At 34.2% G+C, this 23,996-nt stretch overlaps 1 pseudogene; it reads right to left on the bottom strand.

Annotated features, from left to right (window-relative positions):
• Nucleotides 1-17,572: 17,572 nt before the first annotated feature.
• Nucleotides 17,573-22,749, bottom strand: LOC126700832 (benzyl alcohol O-benzoyltransferase-like; annotated as a pseudogene).
• Between the last annotated feature and the right edge of the window lie 1,247 nt (nt 22,750-23,996).

The raw sequence follows: 23,996 nt of genomic DNA, 5'->3' as shown, positions 1-23,996 counted from the left end.
CACCACTGTTCACTAGCCAATCATGAATACCTTAGTGCATATCATAAGATTTTGTGCTCGAGAAAGTGTAGCACATGCACAAAAAGAACATAAGGTGAAGCCTCGGTTAAAGTGCTTAATTCTTAAAATCTAATTGGTGTGTACTATTAGGCTTAATGCCAAACTCACATAACTTAAAATTGGAATGTATATTATGAGGCATAAATACAAGAAACTTACATGATTGCAAGCTTATGATCTAGGAGATGTGGGAGTTATATGATGTAACTCTTTAGGTGATAGTCTCTTTTAAATTCTTTGTGATGAATTTTGTAGACTTTGTGATTGATTGCTATTCACATATCACCTCACATGTATCTTAAGTCTTTGCTAGTCGCACACACTACACAAGTTACTCTTTGTTAAACATTGTACATGTTATTGTGTGTGTTTATGGTCTGACCAACCAAGTTATTGCAATTACTTTGAATTATGTGCAAATTAAATTTGTTGCTTGAAAATTTGTGGAGAATACAAGAAATTTTGTTTTGGGAATTTTGGGCTTAAAATTCTTGATTTGAAAAACATACCATCTCATACTCATGCATTTTTGTTCTTAAAATTCAATGCTTTGAGTCAAATCATCATGTTTTTTCAAAAATTGTGTTTTTCCTCGAAAATGGTGAGTCTCTGCTTGATTCGATCGGTCCATTCTATTTTTCGACTGATCGAAATTTTCAAAATTTTTTAAAATTTGAGAGAGTGTGTCTCTGTCTGTTTCGACCGGTCAAGGTTGATTTTCGACCGATCGAAATTCGTGGATCAGGTTTTTTTAAAAGGCAGAATTTGACTTTTTCAAAGTCACTTTTCAAATAGTTTCTTGCTTTTCTCTCTCTCCGCGTTGGCTCTAGGCTCCACCATTCAAGTTTTTGTCGTTTTCCTTCAAGTTTTTTGCAAGGTTTTTGTCCTTGGAAGCCGATAAGTTCCTTTTGCCCTTCTTTTTCAAGTTTTTTTCTTGATTTCATGCATTATTATGGGTATTTTCGGCACTTTCAAACATATTGGGGTTTTTGATGATTCGAATCTATTCTTGTGTAATTGATCAATGGGTTTTTGTGCTATGATGTTATAATGATGTTCCCTATAGTTTAATTTGATCAATTTTGTGGTTTTTGAAAAATTGAAAATTCTAGGGTTTTGAATTTGATCCGAATTGGGGATTTTGTCAAATTGGCTTAAATTGATGAAATTGGCTTATCCAATTGATGTATTTGGTCATTATTTCTGTTATTATATCATGTGTAATGATCAATTTGTCAATATTTTTCAAATTAATCAAGTGGTTTTCCAAATTTTGGGGTTTTTGTGTTAAAAACCTTATTGTACAAGCCAATTTTGTAATTTGAACCTTTTGGACTTAATTCACTGCATTAGAACATGCATCATGACATTTATACTTGTTCATGCATCATATAGATTTTGATTCTATATTTTGTTTTTGTGCTAACTTGCAGTCTGCTCTTGGCTTTGGTTTTGTGGTTTTGTTCTTTCGCTCTGTGTTTTGATTCTTATCTTAGCACCATGCCTAGGAAAACTAAAGCTCATAGGACCACTTCCACTTCCTCTGAGTCTCCACCTAGGGTTGAGCTGTTTAAGAATGATAAGTGTAGAGAAGCCTATGACACTTTGAACTGTAAGCGTAAGATCTTGTCTGAGCGAGCTGTTGTGTTAGATGCGCTTGATCCGGCCATTAGGGCCAATTTTGAGTCTAAAGGTTGGTTGCCTCTCTTAGAGATAGATCATCCACCCCCGACCGCCCTTATTAGAGAGTTCTACTCGAACCTCTCTTACCACGTCTATGATTCCAACACCCTAGTTAGAAGTTGAATACGAGGTGTAGAGTTCACCATTACCCCTCGGGTAGTGGCTGAGGCTCTTAGGGTGCCGGTTGTTCGGGATGCTGACTATCCCTATGATGAGTCACCCTCATTAGACGTTTTTATGTCTTACATCACTGGGTCATCTATCCAATGGGGTTCTGATCCTCGGATCACGTTTGTTGAGCTTACCGAGATGGCCTATCTCTTCTTTAGGATTGCGTGTTATTCCTTGTGGTCTATCTCTCACTTCCACACCATCCCTTTAGAGTGATGTGTGTTTTTGTACACCTTTGCTTCTGGAGCGTCTATCAGTTTTCCTCATTTGTTCTTTCGTTCTTTGAACGAGGTTCATAGGAGTTCTGCCGTAGGGCATGCTCTGATTCATCCTATTTTCATTTATAGGATTTTGCTCTACTTAGGTCTAGATGGTTTTCCGTCTGGTGAGCCTGTTCATGTGATTACTCCTATAGGTGCCACCTTTCTTCGTCAGAGGGCTGCTCAGTTGAGAGTTGCTCTTCCTCGTACTAGAGGTGCGTCATCTAGTAGTGTTCCCCCTCCTCCCTCTTCTACAGGTACTGCTGCTGCTCAGACTTCAGGTGCTGCTGCTGATGCTGATGTTCCTCCACCGACTGCTTCGAATGATTCAGACATTCGTCGAACGTTGGATCATGTCTTGACCGTTCAGGCGGCTCAAGGACATATTTTGGTGGATGTACTTGATGAGATTTGTGCCTTGCGTGCGGAGTTGGCGCAGTTTAGACCACCTCCCTTTTGATGATGGATATCTTGTTTGCCCTTTGGCATTCCGTCACAAAAAGGGGGAGTACATGGAGGATTTTTGTTTTCAGGGGGAGTTTATTTTTTGGTTGGAGCTTGTGGGGTTTAGATTGTATCTAGGTGCTTCACTTTGTACTTATGCATTTTTTTTTAGTTCTTACCTTGTTTTTGATGGGATATTCATGTTAGGGGGAGTTTTATGTTTTGTTGGTACTTTATTTTATTCTTGTTTCAAACTGCTTATTGATTTATATTTATAAGTTATTCATTGATTGTAAAATGTGCTCCCCCCTAGATCGAGGGTTTTACATGGAGTCTCCACCTTTAATGAAAAATACTTCTGTTGTATTAATGTATATGACAATTTACATCGAATTTTGTAACAAAAATTTACAATGCTTTTTGTCCTAGGTACAATTTAAGAAAAGTAAATTACATTGCTTTATTTCTTAGTTACATTCTAAAAAAGGTAAAATTGTATATACAAGAGCATTGTCTAGAACCCTTGATCTTGGTTCGGAGGCTAATTTACGAGATGGGAAGGGATTAAGCACCCATCTCGCCCGGTAAAACCAGTCTCCTAGGTTAAGGTGGCCAACGTCATGTCATGTCAAACAAATACAAAGAATATGTCATATAAACATGTGATTTGTAGGAATTGTAAATAAATATGTGTTAAGGGAATTTAACATAAAGAGGAACAAACAAAAAATAAAAATAAAAAATAAAACATGTTAGATAACAATTTTAATGTAAAAAAAACGAAGGTAATGGCATGTTCATCCAAGAGATCAATATAAATAAAGAATTCCTAACCTAGACATGTTCATCTAAGCATGTGAAGGAAAAACAAAATTGTCATGTTATTTGTCATCAACATAATTGTAAAGAGAAACAAATAAAAATAAAACCTTTAAGCATATTTGATCATCCAAGCAATTATGAAGAGAAGTAAAGGAAAAAACCCTAGACATGTTTATCTAGACAAAATCAAAATACTTTGACATGTTTGTTCAAGCATTTAAAAAAGTAAAACAACTACCTTGACATGTTCATCTAAGTATTAAAGAGAAAAGTTGTGTTTTAGCCTAGAAGTGCTCATCTAAGCATTCAAAAGAAAATTGTGTATTAGCCTAGAAGTGTTCATCTAAGCATGTAAGAGAAAATTGTGTATCACCTAGAAATGTTCATCTAAGCATGTAAGAGAAAATCAATAAGACATATAGGCATGTTCATCCAAGCATAACACAAAAGAAGTGAATAATTAATGATTTGTAAGCATTTATTCTAGCATGTATAAAGAATTTAAAAAAAAAAAATTAACTACTTACCAACATAAATTAAAAGGGGAAGTGATCACTTAAAGGGCTAGGGAGAAAGCAAGGAAGTACTAAACTACAACTAAAGTAAGAACAACAGTTGCTCAATAGTTTTTCTTTTCTGCTTTCTCACCAGCTCTCTAGAGGGAATTCGGGGTCCAGAGAATGGAAGAGGTCTTCTTTATTTATAGGGGAAGGAATGGCTTAGCTTTAAAGCTAAGTTATTAGCTTTCTTCTGAAGCTAAGGGAGGAGATAACCTGTTTAAATGAGCTGGGACGGATTTGGTGTTGATCCCCATTCAAATTTTGAAATGATGCTGCACCTGCTTCGTATTTTGGCTCTAATTTTCCGGAAAAAATTCCAATTGATTCAAGATGGGCTTTTTTTGAAAGGAAATTCAATTATCTACAACTTTTTCAGAAATAGAGAAAGCCAAATTTCAACGTTATCCATGCCAAAAATGTGTTTCAAATTGCTGCTGAAAATAGTAACGTCTTTTGAGCATTTTTGAATTTTTTCATAGGCTGTATCTGTTTCTTTACCCAATTTATTTTTCAAAAATCTTTCTTCTGAAGCAAAGGGAAAGGATAAGTCTATTAGATAGGCTTGACCAGATTTGATGTTGAACTCATTTGAAATTTTGAGAGAAAATTGAAGATAATGCTGAATTTGTGTTATCTTCTGCACCTGTTTCGTTTTTTGGCCATAACTTTCTGCTCAAAATTCCACTTGATTTGGGATTGATGTTTTTTGAAAGGAAATTTAATTCTCTACAACTTTTATATAAATAGAGAAATCCAAATTTCAACGTTTTTCTGACCAAAAATGCGATTCAAGTAGCTGCTGAAGATAATGACGTTTTTTGAGCATTTTTCTTTTTTTTCTTTTTTTTTTTGAATTTTTCATGGATCATATCTCCAATTTTATTTTTTTTTTAAAATAGCAGATAAGATGCCATAAAGAAAAACATTTTTTATTATTTATTCAAAAAAAAAAGAAAAAAAATGAAATCCAATCAAAAATCACACTTTATTAACTTTAAATTAATTCTTGTGAGAACCAATCAAAATTAAGTGTTTAGAATAGGATGTGATCAAGCCCATCGTATAGGCGAGCCATGATCATTGAAAATTGTTTGTATGATAACTTTTGATCAGGTGGTCCAATCAAAACCCATGACATATCATTATGATCGTGAGAACATCAAGATTTGTTTTGTATCACAAATTTGAAGATCTATTGGTTGGTTAAATATGCAAGTTGTAAAATGGGGTGTCTACATTGATATATGTCTTTATTTGTGTGTTGTTTGAAATTCAGAAGTTATTTTGTTTACTTGTATTGTTTCCACACATGCGGTTATGCATTTTGTTTAGTGTTTCAGGAAATATACAAATTGATTCAATTAAGTTGCTGTCTACACTTGTAACTGATGGATAGTAGTTAGGATTGAATTTGGTTTATGAGCATTATTTTGTAAAGGGCTTTTCATTTTGTAAACTTTGAGCTTCTAAGTTGTGTTTTGTCACGGATTGCCAAAGGGGGAGTTTGTTAGGTTCTAAAGATTAGGATTTTATGTATTTAGAACTCTAATGTGTAATGTTGGCAAACCATGATCAAAACAATGTGTTTAGAAGTGTTTAAAGCTAGCTCAAAGTTGTGTGTCAATGTAAAGTTGGAATCGAGTGAAAGCAGGAAGCACTGTGGTTTTCGGCCTGGCTCGATTGATCGAAGCTTAGGCTCGACCGATCGAAGCTCGGGCAGAATGCTTTTCTACAGATTCGTCCAACTCAGCCCTATTTGTTTTAAAACGTTTTTAGGGTTTCTTATTTTTCCTAAGTATAAAAGGCAAACCCTAGCCACGTTTTAGTGTTGCTCATATTTGCGGTTTGTGTAAATCTCTTGTGAGATCTAGAGAAGCTTTCCTTTACACAAGTTTAGGGTTTTCAAGGAGAAGATTTATCTATACCTTGATGATCAATTCAGTTGCTGCCATTAAAGCTTAAAGAATACACAAGCGGGTGTGCTTGTAGCTAGTGGGAATCCAAGAAAGAAGGAGTCCGTGGATTCGAAGCTTGCACGTGGCCGTGTCAGTAAGTTCTACTGGTTGGTAGCAATAAGAAGTCGAGCGTGGGGGCTTGTAAGTCTTATTGTATGAACTTCGATTCTTTCAAGATAGTGGATTCAAGTTTACCTTGAGGATAGCTAGGTCAAATCCTCCCCAGGTTTTTACTGGTTTAGTTTCCTAGGTGATCATATCTTGTGTTATTTATTTTCCGCTGCTTTGCATGATTTGATCTTTTATATTGTGATAACCTAGACTTGTTTAATTGGACTAAGTAACAACTTGGCTAATTACCTAGGTTAAATCAATTGTTTAAGGGGTCTAAAAACTGTCATTGTGCAAAAGGACTCCATATTCGAGTTCTCGAATTTTTACCATGGTCACTTCGAATTCGATCAATCTTCAGGCTTTTCTCATTCTGCAGTCTTGTGCACAAAGCTTCAATGTGCTTAGGAGCATCAGACTTGGATCATAGGAGAATGACCCAAGTATACCTAGTGAAGTCGTCTACCATAACCATGATGTATCTCTTACCACCAAGAGACTCGGTTCTAGTTGGACCCATAAGATCCAGATGTAGAAGCTCCAATGGTCTAGATGTAGCTGATGTCTGAGTGCTCAGATGCTTAGCTTTCTTCTGTTTCCCAAGCTGACATGGTGCACACACTACATTGCTCAGTCTATTAAGCTTTGGTATCCCTAAGACTGATTTATGCTTAGATACAATAGAAAGATGTTTGTAACTAGCATGTCTCATCCGTTGATGCCATAGATCTTCATTTGGCAAACGAATGCTATTGCACACAATATCAGCATCCGGAACCAATCCATAACAGTTGTCTAGAGTGCGAACACCACTTATGAGTTTCTTTCCAAACTCATCCATGATAAGACACTTTCCTTTTGAGAATAGCACCATGAAGTCTTGATCACATATCTGACTTATGCTCAACAGGTTCACCCTCAGACCTTCCACATATAGAACATTCGCAATGTCCGACAATCCAGGTAGAGAGATGATTCCCTTTCCTTTAATCTGTGACTTGCTCCCACCACCAAAAGTGACATTGCCACCTTTCTTTGACTCGAAAACCTTGAAGAGAGATTGGTCTCCAGTCATATGTCTTGAGCAACTGCTATCAAGGTACCACAGACATGTATCCATAACTTTAAATGCAGACTTCGTCATAAAACACACTTCGTGCTTAGATGACAGGTCAGTAGGAATGATGCTTTCTCTCATGTGCCTTTTACGAGCTAAACCTTTAACTTTCACTTTTCTCAGATGAACTCCTTTGTACATTTTCATTCTAAGACAGTCTAGTTTCTTCTTAGGCAAACTGAGATCTTTTATAATGGTCATCACAAGTGAATTCAAATAACTTTTAGACTTGTATTTTCTAAGACACTCAAACAAGCAGAGATTAGAAAAACAAGATGTATTTGAATTAAAAGATCTCTTTAAGTCAGTTGCAGCCATGACAACAGGGATCAATGGATTAACACAGCAAAGATTAAAACCTAATCAGAGTGTGCTTGCTCTGATATCACTTGATAGGCCAAAACGAATTGACCCTTTGTGATAAATTAACCAATTAATTTAACCAAGTGAATTAATTAAGTTAATTAACATGGAAACGCGTGGTAGTACAAACAAATCACCAAAAAACTAAATATGCAGTGGAAAATAAATTAACACGGTGATTTTTTTATGAATGGGGAAAACCAACATGACAAAAACCTCATCGAGTGATTTTAAGGTCATTACTCCTGAAATTTCACTATTATCATAACAAGCGGTTATAAGTAAAGGAATCCTAGTACCTTATACCAACCTACAGTTGAACCCTTACCCCAATACCCAATTGAACTTGTTCTATAATGACAATTTCTCATTTTGATGCACGGCTCCCAGTACGTGACTAACCAATTGTGCGGATCCCAGTACGCGACTTCAATCACCAATTAGAGAAGGTTGTTGGCTGCAAAGTTTTTCAGTTCATCCACGATGAAGATCAAAAAGATGCTTGGTCACAAAATCCTACGGTGCACAAACACAACAACTTTTTCACAAGAATGATGAACTAAGGCAAATTCTGTCTTCGGTCACAATTTGCTTGAACAAACTTTGCTCAACACTTGTGCAACTTGTGAACTCTTTGACGACTCTTAAAATAATCCTTTTATATGTCTAGGGTTGTGAGAAAAGAAAACCCAAACACATAATCGCGGATTGGAGTTAAAACATAATTGAAATTATGTTTTTCATAAATCTCGACAGATACCCTATCTGTCGAGCTACTGTCAAGCCACGGGCTTCAACAGCTCTACATGTCTCAATAGATAGCTAGCTGTCGAGCTTTAATGAACAACACTTTTTTAGCTTGTCTCTTGGACAGACTTGCATGACTTTAACACTTGATCTTGAAACACAGTTTCTTGAAGTATTAAACACATCCTAGATCTATCCAATTACAAGTAAAGTGAGTTTTGTCAAAGGATTAGCCAATTACATAAAATAGTGACATATGTTCCTAACAAGTGAATCACATATGTACTAACAAAAGCTATGTATCAGTGACGGCTCCAGGAATTTTGTTCAGGGTGTTCCTTAGGAAGCATAAATTACACAATCTTGTTTCTTTTTAGCCTTTAGGTAATTACGTTTGATTCAATGTTATTAATTCCATTCCATTCTGGCCATAACGGCCAGAAAATATCATGCCAGTAAACAAACCGGAATAGTAACCCACCCTATTCCACTTCGGAAAAAATTTCGGGTAATTTCGGTGTATTTCGGGTGTTTCGGTAAATACCGGCCGAAATTCAAGATTTGGCCAAATCTTGAATTTCGGCCGGCATGAAGTTTGTGCTTAAAAAAAAAAAAGTTCTTAAAACCAATATAAATTTGCATTTTGTAAACCAAAAAAACTCAAAAGGAAAAAAAAATGAAAAGAAAAGAAATGAACAAAGGTACTTGTACAGCAAAAAAAAATCGTATTGAGAAATTTGAGACTCAAAACTTGAGAAGAGGCACTGCCGCACTGATACTGGTAAAAGACACAAAAGTTACGAATAAGGAGGAAGGCAAAACGTAGATGTAAAAGTGTAGATGAAGATGTGATAAAATTTAAAAGTATGAAGTGTAAAAATCAAGGAGATAGAGATGTGTGTGGTTAAGAATAAACAAGAAAAAATAATTAAAAATGAGAAGTAAATAATATATGTCTGGTGAGGAAAAATAATACTGTAATAAAAAATAATAAAAGGTTGAAAATTGTGTTGTATTGGATAGTGTGTTTAGTCGAAGGAATCAAGTCACTGCCCAGCCTGTAGTAGTTTTATTATTATTATTTTTTTTTTTTAGTTTTTCCTTTTTGCTTGAAATGCCCTAATATATTGCTAAGTTGCTCAAATTATAGATCAAAATTTAATTTTATTGATATAAAAAAATTCAGGGTGATCCCAATTTTTTTTTAAAGGTAAATAAATATAAAATTTTAAATTATTATATATAATTATAAGGTGGCGCCGCCACTGCTATGTATTGCCCACTTTATCATTCACATACTCGTCATGTGGCATTATTTTATGTGTAAACACTCAATGTATCAATTTGATTCCCCACCATGGCAACCACCAACCAAAATGAAGAGAAAGGAAAGTAAATACGTCTAGGGCCTGGTAGATATGATTTTAGGCTTAAGGCATTATATATAACTTTAGGCAAGCCATTTTCTTATTCATTTGAGATTTTCACTTTTAAGTGTTTGTTGTATTTTGTTTATCACTACCAAAAAAAATATATATATATATATATATATATAATAATAATAATAATAAATAAATAAATAAAATAACAATAGAAATGTAGAATATCTAGTAACCTATTAACCTTAAAATTTACCAGTAAAGAAAAACTCACTTAAAATCAAATTCATGTGTTGGTTATTTTATGTTTGATTACAACCTTAATTTTAGAAGCAAAAGTTTCATTTGAACATTTTGTATAACTTGTAACTACCTTGTCATCCTTTCGGCCAACCACAACGTAAATACAAACTCTACTACTGTAGTAATTTCTTCACTAAAAACTCCATGGTAAAATTTCTACTAATTCTCACTTTTCGCTTTACTTTATATACTGTTCTTTAAACCATCTATTAAGGCCTCGGAAAGTTAGTCCTAGGCCTAAGGCCCCAATAAAAAATAAAATTCTCCTTCGGAAAAAAGACCACACTTTTAATGGTTAAAGGCCCAAATTTTTATAAAATCACATACATATATATTTTAAAGGTTGTGCATTTTTTTTATCAGTAATGTTAAGTATACTACAAATTTTACTATTGGCTTACAAATTACCATGTTATTAATCACAAAAAAAGTATTTAAACATTTATTAGTTAAATTGATAAAATTCATCAATGAGAATCAATGTCACATTATATTTTGAACATTTTATAGCATTTTTAGCACATTTTTCATTTTCATTTTTATTAAGACTCTTAAAGTATGAGGCCAATAGAAACCCTAACCCAATTGAAACCCTAAAATGTTTCAAAAAAAAATGTTGCAAATGTGTTAAATCATCAATTATAGATTAATCTCCCCTAATACTTTGAGACTATAATTTTTGTAAATTGATATCACACAAAGCCACACACCAAATAATATCTATCTCCCTCTTAAAAACGAGATATAAAATCAAAAATTAGATTACAACTTTACTTAATTATGCAATGTCATATTATGTTGGGCCGCCAAGAAGAGTTTTGTGGGAAAAAAAATGTATATATTATGATAAATATTAATAAATGAAAAAAGAATTAATACTTGTTTAGAGTAATAATTTATTTTTAATTACTCAGCACCCAAAATGATATATATATATATATAGATAGATAGATAGAGGACAAATTAAAACAAGACATAAAAGAATCAAAAGGGAAATAGGTGTTCTCTAAAAACAAATCCTTTATCTATCTTACTATTTATGTTTCACTTTATAATTTATACTCATCAATTACAACTCTTCTTACTGCATCGACATCAGCTGCTAAAAAAATGCTATTTTTCACACAACAAAAAGTTACTTTATTTATTTTGGATTTGGCTTACTTCCAATACTTTTTTAACTGGACATCTCCTATCGTTTTAAATATACATTAGTAAGTGATTGTGAGTTTTGGCCTCCACATTTTATTTAGTTAGTCGGTGATGTGGCAGTTTCTTATTAAAACAAAAGGAGATGTCTAGTTAAAAAAATACTAGAGGTAAGCCAAATCCATTTATTTTAACACATTAGTATCATTCATTAGATCTTCTATTTTAAGATCACAACCCATAAAAATATTTTATATAATACTTCTACAGAATTTTTAAAAAAAAAAAATTATAAAGCCAGTACCATATCATAATAGGTACAACCAATCACCATCCACCAACAACAACCCACCCGCCACCACCACCACAAACCCACCACCACCCAATACTACTAAAACAAAACCCCAAAATCAAACCAAAACCACAATAAAGAAGAAGAAGATCTCAACCAAAGAAGAACAATTTGTTCTCAACTAAAAGAATAATCTAATCTCAACCAACCAAAATCAACCCAATACCACCAACAAGAATGCTAATAATCTGATCTCAACCATGTAAGACAAAATTCAGAGTGCAGCGGAAACAAAACAACATAAACATACCTTCAGCCATAGTTGTTTAAGTGTTTAGAGAAAAAGAAGACTCACTTTACGATGATAGTGTATATAAAAGGGTCTTCTTGTCTATGGCCTTCACCTTACATATATCCTTTTGATGGAGATAGGCTATATACATAGGCTAGACTAAGGACCCTTTTAAATGAAGATTTCCATAACTCTCCTTCCATCAAGGAGTTTAAAAGTTGTAACTTCATGGTGTTTATTAACCAAATGGGTTACACCATTTGAGAGTTACTAAAGGATGTTACATCTAACATGTAACTTTCACAAATAGGAAACTTAAGACATGAGTTTCATCTTCACTCAAATGTGGGCCACATAAAATTCTCTTTAAGGAGATATAATCCTACATTCTCCCACTTGGCCCACATGAAATTTAAATAACTCAATAAGTGATTATCACTATGCTATAGCCATGATATTATCCATGTCACTAGTTGTGAAATGCTTCCACTCAAATAAAGAATCCAGTACATGAATCATGGCGGCAATACCCTTAATTATAATGAGTACTTCCTTCCATGTATTATAATGTATGGTAATCCTTAAGTGAGTACTTTATGGGCCATTAATTCTTTATGAATGGACTACCTATTAGCCATTCGGGTCCTCCTCTAAACATCCCTATGGATATATTGTTCTTTATTTATCCCCATGGATTAAATAAACTTTATATATATACTTTATGTGCACAAAATAAAAATCATATATTTTCTTCTCCAAAAATAACCAAATATGTGTCCAAAACATAGAATAATTAGAGAGAAATTAAACACTAAATGAGCTAACAGGTTCCATATGTCCAAAAGACTTTTATACTGCTTTGCCGGCAAACCTTTAGTTATGAAATTAACAAATATTAGCTCAATAATTTTAACACAATGGACACTTTCAATTTCTTAAAACTCTCTCTTAGACTGAGTTACTTTATGTCGATATGTTTATTTCGGCTTTCACATTCATTGTCCTTAGAGACGAAAATTATAGCCGAGTTATCTTTGAAAAAATCTTTAAAGGTCTTATCATAAAATCGACAATCTTAAGACTTATCCATAATGCCTGTCTTATAGCTTCATAGCTTATAGGATATCATACATGACATAATCAAATCACTACTTCCAAGTAGTGTGTCATTCATATTTAGGCGTAAAAACAATGCATTTACTCCCACTGATCTTAAGGTATATAGTATATACACTGATTAACAATGTGCCCAGTAAAACCAAATGGCACAACAAAGTTGGTGTACCTTTATATACCATTAGTAGCTTAATGGATCTTGTAAACTAATATAAATAGCTTTCACAAAACCTTTACCTTAAAGGAATAAATTCTCAAGTTTTTACTCTTGAGCAATTAGATCACTCCCGCCCTTATACTTAATTTCTCATTTTAACATATTTTATTCAATTCAATGAGATGGGTGATTCATCCACATGAGTACCAAAACATAGATCCACAAACCCAAAGAATATAAACTTTTAATGCTATGAAACTTAAACTTTAATTCTAAATTAACCAATGTCAATTTAGTAGTAAATTCGACCTTCCTATGGGCAGAGGCGCATCATTCATGAATTTACTATAAAACTTTATTCATAAAACTAGTAAATATAAACACTAAGTATCAAATTTTCCATACCTATGGGCCTAGGAAAAATCTCATCTTAATGCTACATTCACCATTTTATTCCAATTAAATCATAAAAATAATAACCTCCCTATGGGGCCAAGTCATTATCTTCATGAATTAATTGCCACTTAGATGCCTTTATCCTAATGAAGTCTTGTAAAAATTTCTTGATGTGATTATCATCATGGCTTAAGATGCTATGGCTACTCCTAAGTCATTTTGATATTCACTACTTCAAATAGCATCATAAAGATCAATCAATCCTAATAATGATCATGACAGTATGCACTCCAAGATGACATGAAATAATATTTCACAACATGATAAGTGCAAAGAAACCTAAAATGCACTTAATTAAACACATTCTTCACTTCAATGATCCAAATCTCAAATGTAACAATAAACTTTATGAAATAATTGCAAACTTATATGCAACACATTTATCCCCATAATTTATTGTAAAAAGTTATGGTTTCCAAAATATAAGGATCATTTGTATTATCATGCCAAATATATTGATCCACAAAAAATTGTCTCTAAAGCAATTTACAATTGAAAGTTGTACAAATTATTGAGGCATGTTTGTCATATGAACCACCATACTATTAAAAATTATTTTCCAAATAATTAAGATTTTCTATCTAGGAAACAAACATAAATACTTGGATGAGCACTTGATGAATATCAAAATCAAATATATGAACACTTTAAGTGCCTTGGCATGTATTTTAGTCAAATTACCCACTAGTCCACATTAGCATATTGTAAAATACTATATGTGGACAATTTAAGATTAGAGAAAAAAAAATCCTTGAGTCGCACATGTAATGAAAAACAAATACATACAACGTAACTACCATTGAACATGTCTAGTTCTATATAGATAATAATCACGTGGATTCCAAATTAATACTTCCAATCTCAAAACTCAATGGTAATTTGTTACACATATACCAATAAAGATGCAAAACAAAACTTGTTCTCTAGGATTTAGAGTACACATGCTCTATATTTGCATTTAGGACAACTTAAATTAGTGCATACAAACTTTTACCATAGATGCTACAAATATACTATGATTAGAAATTTCTCAAACTAAGATCACTAAACAACATAGCATGAAAGATGGCTCTGATACCAAATGTAAGACAAAATTCAGAGTGTAGCGGAAACAAAACAACATAAACATACCTTCAGCCATAGTTGTTTAAGTGTTTAGAGAAAAAGAAGACTCACTTTACGATGATAGTGTATATAAAGGGGTCTTCTTGTCTATGGCCTTCACCTTACAGATATCCTTTTGATGGAGACAGGCTATATACATAGGCTAGACTAGGGACCCTTTTAAATGAAGATTTCCATAACTCTCCTTCCATCAAGGAGTTTAAAAGTTGCAACTTCATGGTGTTTATTAACCAAATAGGTTACACAATTTGAGAGTTACTAAAGGATGTTACATCTAACATGTAACTTTCACAAATAGGAAACTTAAGACATGAGTTTCATCTTCACTTAAATGTGGGCCACATAAAATTCTCTTTAAGGAGATATAATCCTACAAACCAACCAAAATCAACCCAATACCACCAGCAAGAACATCAACCCACAAAACCCATGGACAGAACCATGGGTGACCCATAAACTAAAACCTACCACCCCTCACTTGCAACCCACAACCACAATCATAACCACCAGCACTGCAACCTACCTTCGAAACAACTAAAACCCACTAGATTGAACCATCGTCGAAGACCCAGTGGCGTAGCCACTTGAAGACCGAGGGGGGCACGGGCCCCCCCAAAATTTTTGAAAAAAAAAATATATATATTTTTTTTGAAAATATCCTAAATAATTTGAAAATTTTTAAATAACTTTATTATTTTGACCCCCCCCATACTTGATAATATACATATATATTTAAGAAAGTCTAAAAATAAACATAATTTTCTTTTAAAAAAAATACAATCCATAATTACATATGTCAACAAAATACAATAATTAAACATTCAACATCTTTAAAATAAACACATAGGTATTTTAACAATTACCTCAACAAAAAAAGGAAAAAAAAAAAATTTCATCCCAACACATTTATGGCTTACTTGTACATAGCAGTAGAAAAGTTGAAAAGTCATCAATACTAGATGACTTTAGATCTCTTAAAGAGTGTAGGTTACAGTTTTGAAAAAAGATGTTTAACTTTTATGTTATTTTATGTTTTGCGACTTTGCCCATTTTATAGTTGATTAAAGATATTAAATCATTTTGTCAATCTTGTCTCATGATTGTTTATTTTTAATTAATACACTTTTGTTTATAGCACATATTGAGTTATGAAGTATTGTACATTACTATTTTACATTTCATACACACAAAAAAAAAAAAAAATTATATATGCTCCCCCCTCCTCAAAGATAAATTCCTGGCTCTGTGACTACGAAGACCCACATATTACAGCTAACAAACCACAAGTTTGGCCATGCACTGCCACCAAAAAGCCACCGCCAGAGAGAGAGAGAGAGAGAGAGAGAGAGAGAGAGAGAGAGAGAGAGAGAGAGAGAGAGAGAGAGAGAGAGAGAGAGAGAGAGAGAGAGAGAGAGAGAGAGAGAGAGAGAGAGAGAGTATAAAATAAAGAAATTTTTTAACATTTTACTGCGTACCGTCTCATTTTTAGAACAACACTATAGCCCCATGTCAAAATTTTTAAGGTTTGAAATATTTGATGTGGCTGTGTTTTTGGTGTTTGATGTGCTAAATGTTAAAAATTTAGAATTTAGCATATCCATTACAGAGCATCTGTATCAGGTGTGTCAAATGCCAAATTTTTGGCATTCAGCACACTAAACACCAATATCCATGCCTCATGAGATGTTCCAAATCTCAAAATTTTTTGCAATATGCTACAGTGCAGATTCATATATGGAACCGCACTATAGCATGTTGCAAAATTTTTTATTATTTGTTTATTCAGATGCTACAGTGTTGGTTTCAAATGCTTTAGTGTTGGTTTTTTTAATATTATTTTAATATTTGTATATATTATTTTAATGTATAGAATTGAAAAATAGAAGATGTGATGTGCACTAAATTGTAAAATAGTGTGTTAAAATAATAAAGTAATCTTTTTGATACGTCGAAATAGCATTTTTTTGTAACTCCAGATGAGAATGCTAATGCTCTTATGAAATAACCACTTTATACTTCATTTTTTCTTTTCACTTTTCTTATAAAACAGCCAAAATTAAAATGAAAAAAAGAAAAAAAAAAGACTTTTTTTTTTAGACAAAAAGGACATTTGGTATACCATAAAAAATGAGACAGAGAATTTTTATTTAGTGTCCCAATAAAATAATCGTTTTGAACAAGTATGATTAAGTATATACAACTTTACGAAAAGAAAAATAAAAAAAGATAAAGAAAACAAGAGTCTGTACAACTTACTAACTAAATGTATGAACGTATGGTATATACAACTTCACTTAGTGCAACAGAGTAACCAACAAGGGTGAAGAAAGTAAATTCCATTTGTAAGAGAAAAACACAAGTGAAAATGTAGAGACAAAAAACACAAGTGAAAATGTAGAGACAAACTTGCTTATCTAATAATAAAGGGTAGTGTTTATAACACACTGCCTATTACACATATCATACTCACATTTCGATATTTGAACAGAAATTGTAACTTCGAAGTCACCATTTAAGTCTAAAAATTAAATTACGTGTACGGCGTGTGTAATAAGGTGCACACATTAGCAATTACCCAACAATAGAACATTAATGCATGACTATCGTTCTGTATGTGATATCTTTATATTTTTGGGCCGGGATACAATATATACCAACATAATCTTTTCTCATATTTTTTTGAAGAGTAACAACATAATCTTAACCATGCACGAGTGGTTAAAATAGTAACTATCAAAATGAATTTCCAGAATCATCGGAAGCATCATATACCCCAGAAATATCATAGAAATAAGATTATGCATTTTGTTCTCATATCACATATTAGTCCCCATAAATACTGAAAAGATATGATTACTTAGAGCAATATCTATCACACAAAAAATTGTGTAAATTTTTTTTTAAATTGAAATTTGTGACTTCGTCTTAAATTATTACACACAACTTTGAGTGCAATAACTTAAGTGCACTAGTCATTTATCGTGATTACTTAAGAAGTTGTACTGCTATCTCAGTGGTCTCCCAAGATGCTATCTAGCTCCTTCACAAATGTTTCCATGGCTAAAGTTGGCAATCACATTGGCACCGTAATTCCCTCCTCTCCATGACTATTCTTCATTGGCATGTAGAAGTTTGCAGGGTCAAGGCTGCTTTGCCCAACCCAAAATCCAAAGCTTCAAATCTTATACGTGTTATGTCTGATACCAAGTAGGAATACACCATGGTAAGAAAAGGTCGACCTTTTATCACCAAAAGATCTATAAGTGATCGAACTTACTCAGCAACATTATTCTTTGCACTTTTGATTAGTTCCAATTCCAAAGGACTTTGACATAGCTTTCCAGCAGTTGTTAAAGCCAATGAGACTGCAATCCCATTACCATAGTACCCTATTGGTGAGTTAAATTTGTTTCGCACATTAATGCCAAATATCAAGCGCACTTCATCCTTTGACTCCAGTTGAATTGCTATGGTGCGGCATCTCCGTAAGCATGCAGTTAATACCTCGAACGTGGAAGATTTATGTAGGTGACGAGGAAGTTTTTTTTTTCGAATTGCAGATATCTGAGTTGGACCAAAGAAGAAACAATTGCAGGCCATGTCATGGAGGGAACTGGCAAAGGCCTTGGACTCGACCACTTCATCAAATTCATGATGTGTGAATGTCACTTGTGGTGGGTTTCTAGCATTGAGAAGCTCCCTTTGCCACACAGGTGGGATTGAAGGAGCAGTTGCGCCTTGTGCCATCTCACCCACAGCAATCATGAATTGAAGTATGCTCATACCATCACTCATTATGTGATTGTATAAGCAGATTAGTACACACAAAACCTCCACACCTTAGTCGTGTCACCTATGTATCATACCAATCAACATTAGTACACACAAGCATAAGCAGATTATTGTATTTATATATATCACTTATAAGTAACATACTTTTTTTTTTCTTCTTGAAAACAAAACTTTTATTAAAACAGCCAATTGCTACAATACAATACAGGGGAGAACAGAGCTTCCCTCGAAAGTACATCCACAAAACTAAAAAAAATACATCAACCAAGCCAAAAAAGACTATAAGCACCAGAAAATCCAGAAAATTATCAATTCATATTCTTTGATGTATGCTTTGTATACAATGTCTACACTTCAAGTATCAATTTTTTTTTAAAAAATTTGTATTGTGTGTTCTAGTATTCACTGTTTTTAAACCCAATCTACAACTACAAAAGTTAAACCATTTTGTAGTTGTACTCTAGTTATGTAATGTATTATAAACCCAATTTAAAATACTAGTATTGCTATTTTTGTATGTGTTCTAATAAGTATTACTGTTTATTCAAAAAAAAAAAATGTTAGTAAGCTAAAGTGTGATGTTTTTTGGACAAATTGTTACAAGTGGGGGGAGGGGGATTTGAACATTAGTTGTCCTCATAAAAGAAACTAATCAATGTTTTTAAACTACAAGACACTTAATATACTAGGTGTGAGTTATTATACAAGACTAATTGATTACTTGTATATGCATGAACAAACTAAATAATGTTGGTATATTATAATATGAAAATATGAGTTTGATCATAACTTCCCCAAATTTATAGTCCAATAGCATAAATTATAGACAAAGTACCTTCATTTTTTTTTTCTTAATTCCAAATCAAATAAGATAGATAATTCAATTATTGGTATATGAAGAAGAAAAAAAATGCATGGTTAAAGTTTGAAAGACAGATTAGTACATGAAAATTTTTTATGTAAGCTTGGTGTATTATACCTCTCTCTCTCTCTCTCTCTCTCTCTCTCTCTCTCTCTTATATAAGGGTGAATTTGATACCTAAGACTCATAGCTAAGAGTTAGGTAAACCCTATATAAGATGAGAAAAAAATAATACGGGGCTTTCTTGTTGAGTTAGCAGAAGCTCTGACATTAGATTATTAAACAAATGACTGAACAAAGAGCTTTTATTTTAACTTGACTCTTTGAATTACAACACTTTACAAGCACTAAATGCTTTTACAAGACACACACACCAACTCTCTAGACACCTATGTATTGACACTACACAATAGCTCTTACTTATTTCTTCACTTCACACTCTTCACAAGTCTCTCACACATCTCACTAATCTCACACTAGTCTCACACTAGTCTCTCACTGGTCTCACACTAGTCTTACACTAGTCTCTCACACTCTACTTCACATACCACCACATCTATTTATACTAGGTGTGTGTTGGTTAGGAAACCAACTTGAAGCTTCTAGCAACTTCCTTTTTATTGGCATTAAATGAATGCCATTCTCCAACCTTCTAGACTATTCTATAAACATGTGACTAAAATTCACTAGTGCAAGGAAGCTTCTAGAGAAAATATAAGAACTATCTTGGAGAGAATTCCGGAAAGAGAGCAAGAGAGAAATTTCCGGAATTAGAGAGATTGTGTGAGAATGTTCTAGAAGTTTCTAGAATACTGTAGAAATTTCTAGAGACAAGAGAGTTAGTGTTGATTTCTAACACTCCCCCTCAACACTGACTCTCTCCCAATTTTGCCATTGTCAACATACCATTCCCTCGGCGCTTGTTTCAACCCGTAAAGTGTTCTTTGTAGCTTACAGACATTGTTTGGCTGGGCTTTGCCCTCAAATCTCTTTGGCTACTTCTTGTAAACTTCTCGATCTAACTCTCCATCTAGGAAAGCATTCTTTACATCATCTATTTGCCATAACTTCGAAGATTTAATGGGTTTCATATCCTTGGGCTTTGGCACCTGCTTTAATGCGTGAATCTCTTCTTTAATTCTTGGTCGATCCTCCTCTAGTGTCACTTCTCTAGACTCTGGCTCACCTTCGTCTTCAAAAGATTGTAACTCATCAATTATCATGAACTAATCTTTCCTAGACTGCTCCCCCATGCTCTCAGGCATTTTCTCTTCAATTTCCTTTAAGACTGTTAGCATTGCTTCCTCTTCCACTACTTCTTCAACTAGCTCTATCACAGCCAGACACGATTCAACAGCCCATTCTTCTTTGCTATCATCTTCTAGGTTGTTTAACGTCACTATATTTCCTTGAGCTGTTCTCCACTTGAATCGACAGTCTCGTGCAAAGTGGCCCGTTTTTCCACACTTGAAACACTTGACATTACGATTTCTGTAACCCGTGGATCTTTGATCATTATTGTCGCGACTTCCTCGAGCTCCTCCATCTTGAGAGCTCTCTTTATCTTCTCTATCTTTATCATTTCTATTCTTAGAACCTGCATTAAATCTTCTCTTGGGTCGGTCTTTATATTGACCGCTAAAGAGTGCCTCATCTTCACTCTTTAGTGAGACCCCAACCATTTGCTTGACCAATGCTTCTTGGTCAACTAGCAAATTTTCCAATTCTACTAATGATGGTTGGACAGGCCAACCTTGAATGGCAGCTACAAAACTTCTATATTCAGGTCTCAACCCATGAATGACTATCCGTCTCATTCTTGCATCAGAAATATTTGATGCAGGATCTAATTCAGAGATTTCGCAACAGAGAGACTTTACCTTGGTGAAGTATTGCGTGATCGTCATATCTCATTGTGCCACCGACATTAGCTCATTCTCAAGCAATTGTAGCCTTACATCATTCTTCTTTGAAAATAGTGTTGAAAAGGTGTCCCATGCAGCCTTTGGTGTGTTTACATGCTTGATGTGCTCCAGCATCTCTTCCTCGATGCTTGTCTTGATTGCAAACAAAGCCTTCCCGGCTTTAATCTTCCACTTTCTCAAAGCTTCAGCATTCTTAGGAGGTGTGGTTTCACCACCAGCCACGATCTCCCACAGATCTTGCCCCTGCAAGTACGACTCCATACAAGTCGACCATGTGTTGTAATTCTAGTTATTGAGCCTTCTAATGCTACCGACAGCTTGGAGGTCCGCCATCACAACTTGGTGAAATCTCTCGCTCTACCAAATAAGCTTGGTCCCAGACCACGAACTTCATAGTCCTAGATTGTACACGAGCGGAATGAACACCTCCAAAAATACTGTCCTAGACACCATAAACACGGTCCCTGACCGCCTCGCTTTGATACCAAATTGTTGAGTTAGCAGAAGCTCTGACACTAGATTGTTGAGCAAATGACTAAACAAAGGGCTTTTATTAAAACTTAACTCTTTGACTTACAACACTTTACAAGCACTAAATGCTTTTACAAGACACACACACCAACTCTCTAGACACCTATGTATTGACACTATACAATAGCTCTTACTTATTTCTTCACTTCACACTCTTCACAAGTCTCTCACACATCTCACTAATCTCACACTAGTCTCTCACTAGTCTCACACTCTACTTCACATACCACCACATCTATTTATACTAGGTGTGTGTTGGTTAGGAAACCAACTTGAGGCTTCTAGCAACTTCCTTTTTATTGGCATTAAATGAATGCCATTCTCCAACCTTCTAGACTATTCTATAAACATGTGACTAAAATTCACTAGTGCAAGGAAGCTTCTAGAGAAAATATAAGAACTATCTTGGAGAGGATTCCGAAAAGAGAGCAAGAGAGAAAAATTTCCGGAATTAGAGAGATTGTGTGAGAATGTTCGAGAAGTTTCTAGAATAATGTAGAAATTTCTAGAGACAAGAGAGTTAGTGTTGATTTCTAACATTTCTCACACACATACACAAGTTAGAAGAGAAAGAAAGACAGTGATTATAATCAATGAGGTAAGTTGCTTACAAAATTTGACAGAGAAGAGCCACAAATTACCTGAAAAAGTAACAATGGGCAATTAAGCATCCCTCTGGAGCCGGGAAATTAAAAATGAGCTCGTCCATAGGAATGGAGGATGAGGTGCATCACCAAACTCCTCCAGAGTAACATCAGCATCGGCCTCAATGAACATCACACCCTCACCAGTACACTCTACCATGAACTTGGCATCAGGACCTTCCCTAAGCCTACCTGCATATGGGTAGTAAAACGCAAGTGGTTGTGCAAGTGCCTCTCTAATGACCTTCACAGGGTCTTTTCCTACCAATGACTGATCATAGCGATAAAACATTATGACCAGAACATGATGGCGTTCTCGATCATCCACATCTGAAAGTTGTTTGAATTCATGGGGAGTGGATTTAGCTGGAACAACCAGTTCTGGTTCACATCTCCGAACATTGAAAACTAGAGAAGTGGGTGAGGGTGCCATAATTGACATTGCTACAAAAATGAGCTACAATTGAGAATGACATGTATAGTGCCAAGTGAGTTTAAATTAAAAGACATTGGTATGCTCTTTATCCTAATTAAAAACGCAAGGAAGAACAAAATAGAGACGGTTGCCGACCCTTTCTCTCTATCTCAGACAAAAAAGAGAGACGGCGTTTACAATTAATTAAGTGCGCTTATAACTATTTTGGGTGATTATACTGTAAATAAGCAATGCCTACAATGCGATAAATCAACTAGTTTCTAGCTAGTTACTTTCGTCTATCACAATGAACTTTCACCTAACATTGTACGACTTCTATGCCAAAAGATTAGAGTAAAGCCACGAATGATCTCTTCTTAACATAATGATCTTACTTGAAAATGTCTCAAACTCATCCCTCACGGCCACCAGCCAAGAACAAACGGAGGAAAACAACTCTAACATAAGTCCTATAGTATCCGAATGATTGTCATCTGTCCATATCCAGTTTTATACTGATAATGCTAGTATTACACCAAACACACACTTTGCCACAATTGTCTTACTTGGTAGTCTGTAATTGTTTGTCCGTCACTATTACATGGAATAAATATTTTTCCTTTACCACTCATAATTTACTACGTAAGATAGTTGTGATAAAATTTGTATTTATGTGTGATACATTGATACTGACAACCAAAAAAAGAAAAAGGGGCTGGTAATAAATAAAATAAGAATTGAAATTGTTGAGATGAGAGTAATAAAGTGAGAGAGAGTCTAAAATGATAATAGAAAAGAGAAAAATGGAAGAAAGATAATATTTTCTATATCTAAAAGCTAAGTCACTAAGAATAACAAAATTGTTATAATTGCAAAGCCAAAAAAAAGCATAATTGAGAAACTATCTTGTGTGCTATATTTGGTTGATTGGATTGGCCTAGAATTTGTTTAGCCTCTCTCTGTTTTGCAATGCTGTTGTAAGTTCTTGAAATAGTTGTGTGGTGGAAATTGTTGTGGTGGAAATTGTTGTGATTTTGTACTATACTCATGCCAGTAGTTGTTAATTTTTTTGCAGTATTCTTGTTGTAGAGGCGGACTTTGGTTCTTTGGTCCAAAAGATGAATGGATTAGGGCCCAAAGAGCCTAATACAACAAATTTGTAGAGAGTGGGCTGAAAAGCTAGGCTTCAATGAAGTGATCATGCCCTTAATGGGCCAAAGATGGTAAGAGAGCAAGGAGAAATAATGAATAGACAAATGTGATGC

This window comes from Quercus robur, chromosome 9 (assembly GCF_932294415.1).
Source record: "Quercus robur chromosome 9, dhQueRobu3.1, whole genome shotgun sequence".
Classification (NCBI taxonomy): Eukaryota; Viridiplantae; Streptophyta; class Magnoliopsida; order Fagales; family Fagaceae; genus Quercus; species Quercus robur.
The sequence above is the reverse complement of the archived record's forward strand: the minus strand, read 5'-3'. Positions and strand labels throughout refer to the sequence as shown.